This window comes from Vicia villosa, linkage group LG6 (assembly GCF_029867415.1).
Source record: "Vicia villosa cultivar HV-30 ecotype Madison, WI linkage group LG6, Vvil1.0, whole genome shotgun sequence".
NCBI lineage: Eukaryota > Viridiplantae > Streptophyta > Magnoliopsida > Fabales > Fabaceae > Vicia > Vicia villosa.
In genome coordinates, this window is record NC_081185.1 from 25,393,670 (window position 1) to 25,403,651 (window position 9,982).

The window sequence follows — 9,982 nt, forward strand, 5'->3', positions numbered from 1 at the left end:
AAGGGGTGATATATCATTTATTATAAATAAATGTATGATAATATTCAAAGCAAGAGAAAAGATCATACATTGGTCACCACTTCTCATCACAACACTCTATACAACAATTCACATCACATAATCAACTTATGAAAGACAACAATGTCAACAATCAACCATGACAATATATGCATTTCACAAGTAAGATTCCAACACATCACGACAAACATATCTTTATCAAGTCACAACAACATAATCAAATAAGACTCAAATGCAATTCACATGTGACTCGACTTATGCAAATGCATGTGGTATCATTTGGAGTAAAACTCCAATTATCTCAAAATTTTCCATTGGGTACATCGTCTCTATTTGCCATTAAGGCCGTCGTGTTTGCCATAGTTTTCAGGCCATCGCGTTTGCCATAAATTTCAGGCATGCAATATGCAATGGATGCGACTCAATGATGCACATCCACGAATACAATATAACAATACGACAAAACATCGTCTAAACAACCATATAACATTTTCAATCAAATGTCGAACTTCAACAACAACAACAAAATCATCATCATTCATAAGAATGCATCACTATGTTGCGTCATCATCATACAACAATACTTCACTTCACAACAACATTCACAACATAAAGCAATTCAATTCAAGGAAAGGATTCATAAAGATTTCCAAGGATATTCAAAGCATATACAATGGAAGGACATCAATTAGAGCTTCATGGAAGTTCAAACGGCATTTAAAAACAAGTTACGGTTCAAAAGATACATCATGTCAAAGTTTGAACAAGTTTTGCACAGGAAGGTCCGCTTAGCGACCTTCAAGCGCGCTTATGGAAATACAATTTCAATAACCCCGCTTAGCGGGGACTAAAACAGTAGCGAAATGCAAACCAGACTCTGCTTAGCGAGCCATCTTTATTTTTCAAAACAAACATCATCCGCTTAGCGGCCTCGCGTCCGCTTATCGAACGTGCGATTATGCAGAAAAATCACAGCAATGACAGACCTACGTAATCACTCATCTATCACCCAAAACTCATTCTAAACAGCAATTAAACACATATAATCATGAAATTTATCATCATCTATCATCAAACATCAATTAAAACACATTTCTAATCAAAGATTCATGCATTTTCATCATAAACCCTAAAATTCTACACACAATTCCATGGATACAACACATAATCAAAACCCCACCCTAAACATCATCATACATCCCTTTAGTATGAAAGAACCCCACCCTTACCTTGGGATTTGGATTGAAGCCAACTCTAATCTTCAATATCTCTTTCTCTTCTCTCTTCTCTTCTTTCACCAAAAATCCCAAATGAGCTTCTAATTCTATTTTCCTCTAAAATCCTTGTTTTGTTAAACCCTTACTATCTTCTAATTGCTAATGGGCCCTAATTAACACCTCTCTAATGCTAATCCTATCATAGGCCCAATAACTAGTCTAATCACCAATTTATGTCATTTACTAGTAAAACTCAATAAATAACATAAAACCACATAAGCACATATAAACACAATTAATCCACATAATTCACAAATAATAAAATAAAATACGAAATAATAAATGCGGGTGTTACACGCATGATGTGTGATTATCACACACTTAAAATCTCATATTTTTGCAATTTTCAAAGATGTTTTAAGATGTTACTTATGGAATGACTTGAACAAATCTCAAATATTGTTCTTAATCTAAACACTCGACTAAGTGACTTAAAGCATATTGCTCACACTAAAAAAACAGTTTGATTTATGCATGCAAAAACACGATTCAATGAAAAACACTATTTAAAAAGCATTACATTCAGTTCTAAGATATTTGCAGAGATCTAACTTAGAGGAGACTGAATTACAAAAGTGATAAAGGATAAATAATAAACGAGACAAGCAACAAAACCAAAGCCCTATAGGGCATAACAACTTCATTCTCCCCCTTTTTAATGCTTGGCAAACTTGCATTGTAATTGAGTCGACATGAGCATTAAGTAAAGCGTGATCAAGGCTTTCCTCCTTGCTCCCTCTAAAACATTATTGGACTTAAGACTTCACAAACAAATGGGGGCATGCCTTCTTCATATCGGTGTAGTCGACACACATTCTCAATTTTCCCGAGGCTTTCTTGACTAAGACTACATTGGATAACCACTAAGAATACTTCACTTCAAAGATGAAATTAGCATCTAGTAGCCCTTGAATCGTCTTTTCTATTAACTTTGGCTTCTCGAGAGACTGCCACCTTCATCTTTACGACACGTACCTGGATCCGGGATCAACATTCATTTGGTGACATGCCTGTTGAGGCGGTAAAGCGGCAAGCAACAAAAGTTTTGGAAGTATTCATCCGGGAATTATCGTGTCCACAGAGATTGGTGAGAAGAACTGCCGTTCGACTATCTCGCGTTCTAAGTTTCATGAATTGGGTGCGGAAAGGTAAATGCGGGAAAAGTAAATAAAAGCAGATAAACAATCTCAATAGTCTAAGAGAAAGAGTTATGGAATTGCATTTCGTTCTACCCGTCGAATACTTAAATCTGAAGATCTATCGCTCTACACTCACAATATGCGTCAACATCACCGGGCATCACTCGAGATGCCGCATTGGTGCCCATGTATGCAACACCGACGAAAGCTCAACCGTACTATTCACATCAGCGATTTCTCCACCGACACAAACAACACGGAGGCATTAAACTCGATACCCACTACGATTGTTAGTCCTAAATCCAAGTCTGCAACCCAGAAACTAACAGTTATCATTCCTAATCAAGATCTATGGTGTCCATGTCTGCAACAACACAAATCCAGAGCATTTAAGCAAAAAGATCAAGAACAACAACAATGATGATTTGTAAAGCAAATATATAAACGATCCCAAGATCCACAAATGTACATACAATAAGAGTAGAAATATACATACAACACCCACCATTGGAATGAAACAAAGGGAAGAGAGAAGATGAACCGGAAAGATCTCACCGGTACAATGAAATCGAGTCAGATCCATGATCAATCCACTTGACGTCGCACCCAATGGTGTTTCCTAAGCCTCTAAACTACCAAAAAAGGATCAGAGCTCAACTTGTCAAGAAGAGGTGATAAAAAACCTAAAAAAATCTGTTATTAACTATTTATACAAAACTGAGTTTCGCAGTGGGCGCGACGCGCCCTACTTCGGTGCGACGCGCCCTGTATAAATTTACCAAACCGCCTTAGCGCGCGAAGCGCCCTAAAAACCGCGTGACGCGCCCAAACTTCTGCCAGCTTTTGTTCTTCAAACTCAAAGAAGGCGCGACGCGCCCTACAGCGCGCGAAGCGCCCTGCACCAGAACAGCAGAATTATTTCCTCTTTGCTCTCGCAGCCGTGTCTTCGACACTTTATTCGTCAAGGCTCCGAAAACACAAGAATACCTACAAAAATACAACAAAACTATCAAACGGTATAAAAGTGTATGAAAATACAAGTATTCGTAAAGTACACGTAATTACACAAAAACGGGGAATTATTCAAACGGTATTAACCAAAAGCATTGATAAGTGCCACTATTTACATACTCAAAATAACACAATTTGGCACTTAACAACTCTCCCCAACTAGAATCTGTTTGTCCTCAAACAGGGCCAAACACTCCAATCGCAAAAGTAAAAATCAAAAGAATCAAGAATCAACATGATTTAGAAAAACGAAACAATTGTACGGTTCAAACAAAAACGTATGAACAAAGTAAATACTTACCACTATCCTACAACGACAACATGAAAATGACACGATTCCTAAGTACAAAAATTCATACAAAACATCCTAAAACAAAACAAGCTCAATAATGAATCACGCCTAGCAAAAACTCATCGGTAGATGAAAAACACCGAAAGGTGAGGACTTTGAACACTCATCCAACAATCTTGCAAACAATAGACAAAATTATGCATTCATCCAAAAATAGTATCGAAAATGCAACGGCACGAATCACAAGGGCTTTCAAGGTTGTAATGTGGCTCGGTTAACAAACAAATGATAAGTCCTAAAGCTAATCGAAACAAAAACTTGCCTAAACCTAAGGGAGTAATTACTTCCACAAAGTTTCAAACAATACAATTTCAATCCAACTTTCTTCTTCATCACAAGTTTCACACCAAACACAATACTTATTAACACAAATCTTATTCCAAACTCTTTTTGATATTTTTTTTCTTCAAATTTTTCTCTTTTTTCTTTCTTTTTCTTTTCTTTCTTTTTCACGATTTTTTTTCTTTTATTTTTCTTTTCTTAACCTCACATCAATCACAACATAAGCAAGCAAACATCCTCTCCCCAACTTGAATTCAACCATAACATAAAGTGAATACTCCCTACTTTCTAAGGCAAGGTAAAAATCCATCTAAACATCATAGTTAAGGTCAAGAAAACAAAGATAATCAAAATCCATCAAAAAGGGTGAACTATTTCTCAAGTTCAAAAACAAAATGGACAATGACAAAAAGGCTCAAAGGGGGTACTAATGGTCACACACTCACAAGGTAAAATGATATTTGGCTTATGGTAGTTGTACTCAAAATCAAACAAGTGCCTTGATCACTTTCGTGCATTCACAAAATCAATACAGACGAAAGATTAAACATAATAATATCCAGTTAAAACAAGAAATGTCGGTCACTCACATATATACACAATGGAAAGCCACCTCACATTTATGGTAAAAAGGAAAAACTAATTGTGATTCAAGTCATGAGCAAGTTATGCAAAAAGAATGAATAGTATGAAAATTGTACAAATGAAAAGTCTCCTAAACATGCTATGCTATAGAAAGCGATAAACGAGTACCTTGTTATGTACAAAGTCGATCAATCATTACCGCACAACCGGCTTGTTGAATCAATCAAAATCGAAGAATTACCAAATGCGACTCCAAGTAATCGGGCCAAAATTTGAGTCTAAACACAAACAAAACCATTAAAAATAAATCGATAGAATACTATACTATAAAGCCTTGGTGTAAGTGGGAAAAAGGCGAGCCGAATGACCCGTTAAAAAGAGGTCACTGGCCAAAAGCAACCCAGCGCGCGACACACCCAAGAGCGCGCGACGCGCGCTACACCAGAAAAACCAGACCAGTCTAAAAAGACAGATTTTCCAGTGAGCCACCACTTAACACCTACACAACTCAATTACAGAAAAACAGAAAAATAAAACTGTTGGGGTGCCTCCCAACAAGCGCTCGTTTAACGTCGTTAGCTCGACGCCTTTATTGTTTCGCGAATGGTAAGAAACTTCCTCGCGGTACGCCAATGCTTTCGCCTCAAACGCAACCTAAAGAAAACGTCCTGCCCAAACACTTAACAAACGAATTAAAAGCAAAAGTATATACAAGTATGTGTAAAAACACCAAATTACAAATGAATGGTGAAATTGACTAAACAAGTTGAAAAGTGAAGATATGTAATTTAAGAGCTAATCCGAGTTCAACTTGTTTAGTCAGTTTACCAAACAAAACGAAACAAGTATAACTATACAAGAAAATACAAGTATGAGTCTATACACAAAATATACGCTATGGACATATATACGAAACTTAAAACATAAAACCATCGCAATGCGATTAATCTCAACCAATCCCCGGCAACGACGCCATTTTGTTGAGGCGGTAAAGCGGCAAGCAACAAAAGTTTTGGAAGTATTCATCCGGGAATTATCGTGTCCACAGAGATTGGTGAGAAGAACTGCCGTTCGACTATCTCGCGTTCTAAGTTTCATGAATTGGGTGCGGAAAGGTAAATGCGGGAAAAGTAAATAAAAGCAGATAAACAATCTCAATAGTCTAAGAGAAAGAGTTATGGAATTGCATTTCGTTCTACCCGTCGAATACTTAAATCTGAAGATCTATCGCTCTACACTCACAATATGCATCAACATCACCGGGCATCACTCGAGATGCCGCATTGGTGCCCATGTCTGCAACACCGACGAAAGCTCAACCGTACTATTCACATCAGCGATTTCTCCACCGACACAAACAACACGGAGGCATTAAACTCGATACCCACTACGATTGTTAGTCCTAAATCCAAGTCTGCAACCCAGAAACTAACAATTATCATTCCTAATCAAGATCTATGGTGTCCATGTCTGCAACAACACAAATCCAGAGCATTTAAGCAAAAAGATCAAGAACAACAACAATGATGATTTGTAAAGCGAATATATAAACGATCCCAAGATCCACAAATGTACATACAATAAGAGTAGAAATATACATACAACACCCACCATTGGAATGAAACAAAGGGAAGAGAGAAGATGAACCGGAAAGATCTCACCGGTACAATGAAATCGAGTCAGATCCATGATCAATCCACTTGACGTTGCACCCAATGGTGTTTCCTAAGCCTCTAAACTACCAAAAAAGGATCAGAGCTCAACTTGTCAAGAAGAGGTGATAAAAAACCTAAAAAAATCTGTTATTAACTATTTATACAAAACTGAGTTTCGCAGTGGGCGCGACGCGCCCTACTTCGGTGTGACGCGCCCTGTATAAATTTACCAAACAGCCTTAGCGCGCGAAGCGCCCTAAAAACCGCGCGACGCGCCCAAACTTCTGCCAGCTTTTGTTCTTCAAACTCAAAGAAGGCGCGACGCGCCCTACAGCGCGCGAAGTGTAACACCCCGATTTTTAACAGCGAGAGTGTATTTTTTTTTCAAAATTAATGCCTTACAAAATATGGACCACTGTCCTTTTAGGAATAATAAAAATGATAAATCAGAGTACGAGCTTTTCGGTCTAAGTCTTTTCCATAAATAGGCCCAGCGCAATGCCCAAGGTCATAAAATATTTGACCACTTGAATATAATTGCGTACAGAGTATTTGACAACAAGTAAAGGTCAATACCACTAACACATTTAAGCATTAAGCTTCAACAAACTCCCCAATAACAGACCTGGACAACACTCTGAAACATAACCCTAAGCTGATCTTGAACTCCTAGCCAAAGACATTCACATCTTGCAAGTCTTCACGACACCAGGATACCTTAACTATCCCCAATTGCTAACAACCTGGGTGGTCGTTAGCCACAACAGAATAATAGTAGAGGGTCACGATCTAAAAATAGCATACATGAAAGAATACACACATGCAAGTAAAACATGATATACAACAGTCACAATATTTATTTCAACAAATAAAGTAATGCACAAATATCCAAATGCAGACTCTACATGGGTGTGATCCCCCTAACCGGGTTCCTCACATGCATGAATTCCGGAATTTTACCTCTCCGCAGAGAGTCGTAGGCACGTCCTACTAAAAAGGTTCTGCCTCACTAAAAGTGATCCCAACAGACACCGAGGTGCTGCCTCACTAGAAGTGATCCCAACAGAAACCAACTCAATAAAATCCCGCAGGATTAGGTGGGCTCATCCTCTAGAGTCCTCACCCGGTGCAGTCCTCTCGACATACACGCAACTATGATATGCATGAGCACATATATGCAAATGCATCATAATATTTCTCAAGAGTCAATTCATATATTCAACAAATCATATGAACTTACATAATCTTCACATATGTAATCATAACCACAAGTCAATTCATATATTTTCAACAAATCATATGAAAACAAATTCTCAAGTTTAGCATCACAGCAGAAACACACATCCCGAACCGGGCACACAATCATTCATACCAGCACATATGCATTCAATCATATATAATATCGTTAGAAAGTGCCCTTACCTTATCAAGCTTCAAACACATTCAACTTACGCTACATGAGAACGGTATGTCTCTCTCGCCAAGGTCACTATCCAGTTCACACTTTCAACCTTTTAAAATACACAATTTAATTAAGTTAACACTAACTCAATTACATCATAATTAAGGCTTTATCTTTGCCACTTACCAAATCATTTAGGTTTAGATTTTTATTAGCATTTTACTAACCTAATCATTTTTATATTAAAAAAACTATATATCATTTCAAATTGAAAATGATTTTTTTCTCATAAAAGAATAATAAAATAGTAATCAAAGGAAGTTTCTAACTCACTCTTTTAATTTATTTATTATTCTGATTAACTCATCGTGTCAAATACTTTGATTAAAATTATTGAAAATAAATTATTATACTTAAAATTAAAATTTATCAAGACAATATTGATAGCTTCTAAAAATTAACTAGTTTTAATTCATAAAAAAAAAAACTATTGTGGGAACATTTCCAAAATTATCAAAGTTCATACATTTTAATATCAAATTAGATTGGCCTCATTCTAAGAATAATTAAGAAATTCTAAATTAGAATATTATTTCCTATTTTGAATTTAGAATAAAATAAACTATCTATTATTTTTATTTGACAAAATATAAAGTATAGTTATTAAACAAACTCACGTCAGGTTGTTTGAATTTTAAAACAAAGTCTTCTCCCTAATCTTTTTGTATAAATTTAAATTTATAACAATTTTGTAGGGCTAAATAGAATAAGTTAATAATATAAACCCTGTCCTTAAAACAGCCATAGATATTTATATTTCAATTTGGATCTTAACTCTTTAAAACAATAATAAAAATTATTTATTTCTAAACATAAGAAAATTAAATTTAAAATAAAACGATTGATACAGTAAAACTAGATTACAGTTCTAAAACATAATTCTTTAAATTTAGTATTCTTCAAATATTTATTATTAACCATCAAATTTAAAAATGAATTAAACTATAAATGAGTTTATAGTAAATAGTCCAAATTAGAAACTATCGTTAACTTTAAATCAAATTTAAAGATAAACCCAAATTATGATCACAGTAGGTTCCAAAATATTAAATATAATTAGCCACATAATTATAGATTTTTTTATTCTAAACTTCATCTTGGGTTTTATTAAATTTCAAATTAAAATGAGTTAGACATATTTATATAAAGTGTTATAAGTTGGTGTAAGGATGATGAGTTAATTTAATCTGATAATAATAATTATTATTCATAGAAGAAATTTTAATCTACTGTCAAGCCTTAACATAAGTTATCATGAAATTCCAACTTTAACACATTATTTGAATCACAACATACTCTCATCATAAGCTTCTAAACTTGGCTAGTTATAAGATAATATAAAAGATGGAAAATATTTAATTGGTTACCTCAAGCTTTATTCTTTTCTTTAATCCTCTCTTAAATTGATTTCCTAAAACTCTCTCAAAGATCATTCAAATCTCACAAGGTATATATGTAAATTGCAAGAAGAAGAAAACATGAAGAGTGGAGAAGGGAGTGTTCGGTTAACAGAGAAGAGGAGAAAGACAATTTGAGGTGTTGGGCGTTGTTTTCTTAAATAGAGAATGTGAATGAATTACGGCCATTTGATGAAATGCATAATCCATGTGGGTTAAATCTCAACCCTTAATTCTCTCTACTCACAACATTATAATAATAATAAACCAAATAAGTATCTAGATATTTTGTTTGATTTAAATGTTAATTTAATCACTTAGAAAAGCCAACGTGTAGAATTTAGTAACTTTGGCTACAAGATTTTAACTATACTACATAAAATGAAAAAGACATACTATTTTACACGAATAAAATTGTAGAAATGGGGACCGGAATGAATAGCAGTTGGATACGTATTTTATCGAAAAATAAAAATAAATATAGGAAAATGATTTATGCGGAACGAAGTTTAATAAAACAGACTGAAAATGATTAAAATCAAAAATAAAAAATACTCGGTTAAACAGACTCGGACAGGTAAATTTATAACTGTAAATGTTGTAAAATAAAACGAGCTTACCAACACGATCTACGCGCAACATAGATTATTAAAATATTCGGATACAAGTCAAAACTTAAAATATTTCGCCTTCTAATTTTTCACACGGTGTCGAATTACTTGGACCGGTCAGTCTGTAAAACTCCTATTTAAATTTTGACAAAATGAAAATATTTTGCATAGATAATTAAAACTACAAGAATAT

At 34.9% G+C, this 9,982-nt stretch overlaps 1 long non-coding RNA gene across 1 annotated transcript; it reads right to left on the reverse strand.

The window, feature by feature from the left end:
• Positions 1-1,828: 1,828 nt before the first annotated feature.
• LOC131609031 (uncharacterized) lies at positions 1,829-9,438 on the reverse strand. Its single transcript, XR_009285921.1, has 4 exons — positions 9,149-9,438; positions 7,742-7,830; positions 4,833-7,062; positions 1,829-3,421 (listed from the first exon to the last, which is right to left on the reverse strand). It is a non-coding gene; the product is annotated as an uncharacterized LOC131609031 (long non-coding RNA).
• Positions 9,439-9,982: the final 544 nt, after the last annotated feature.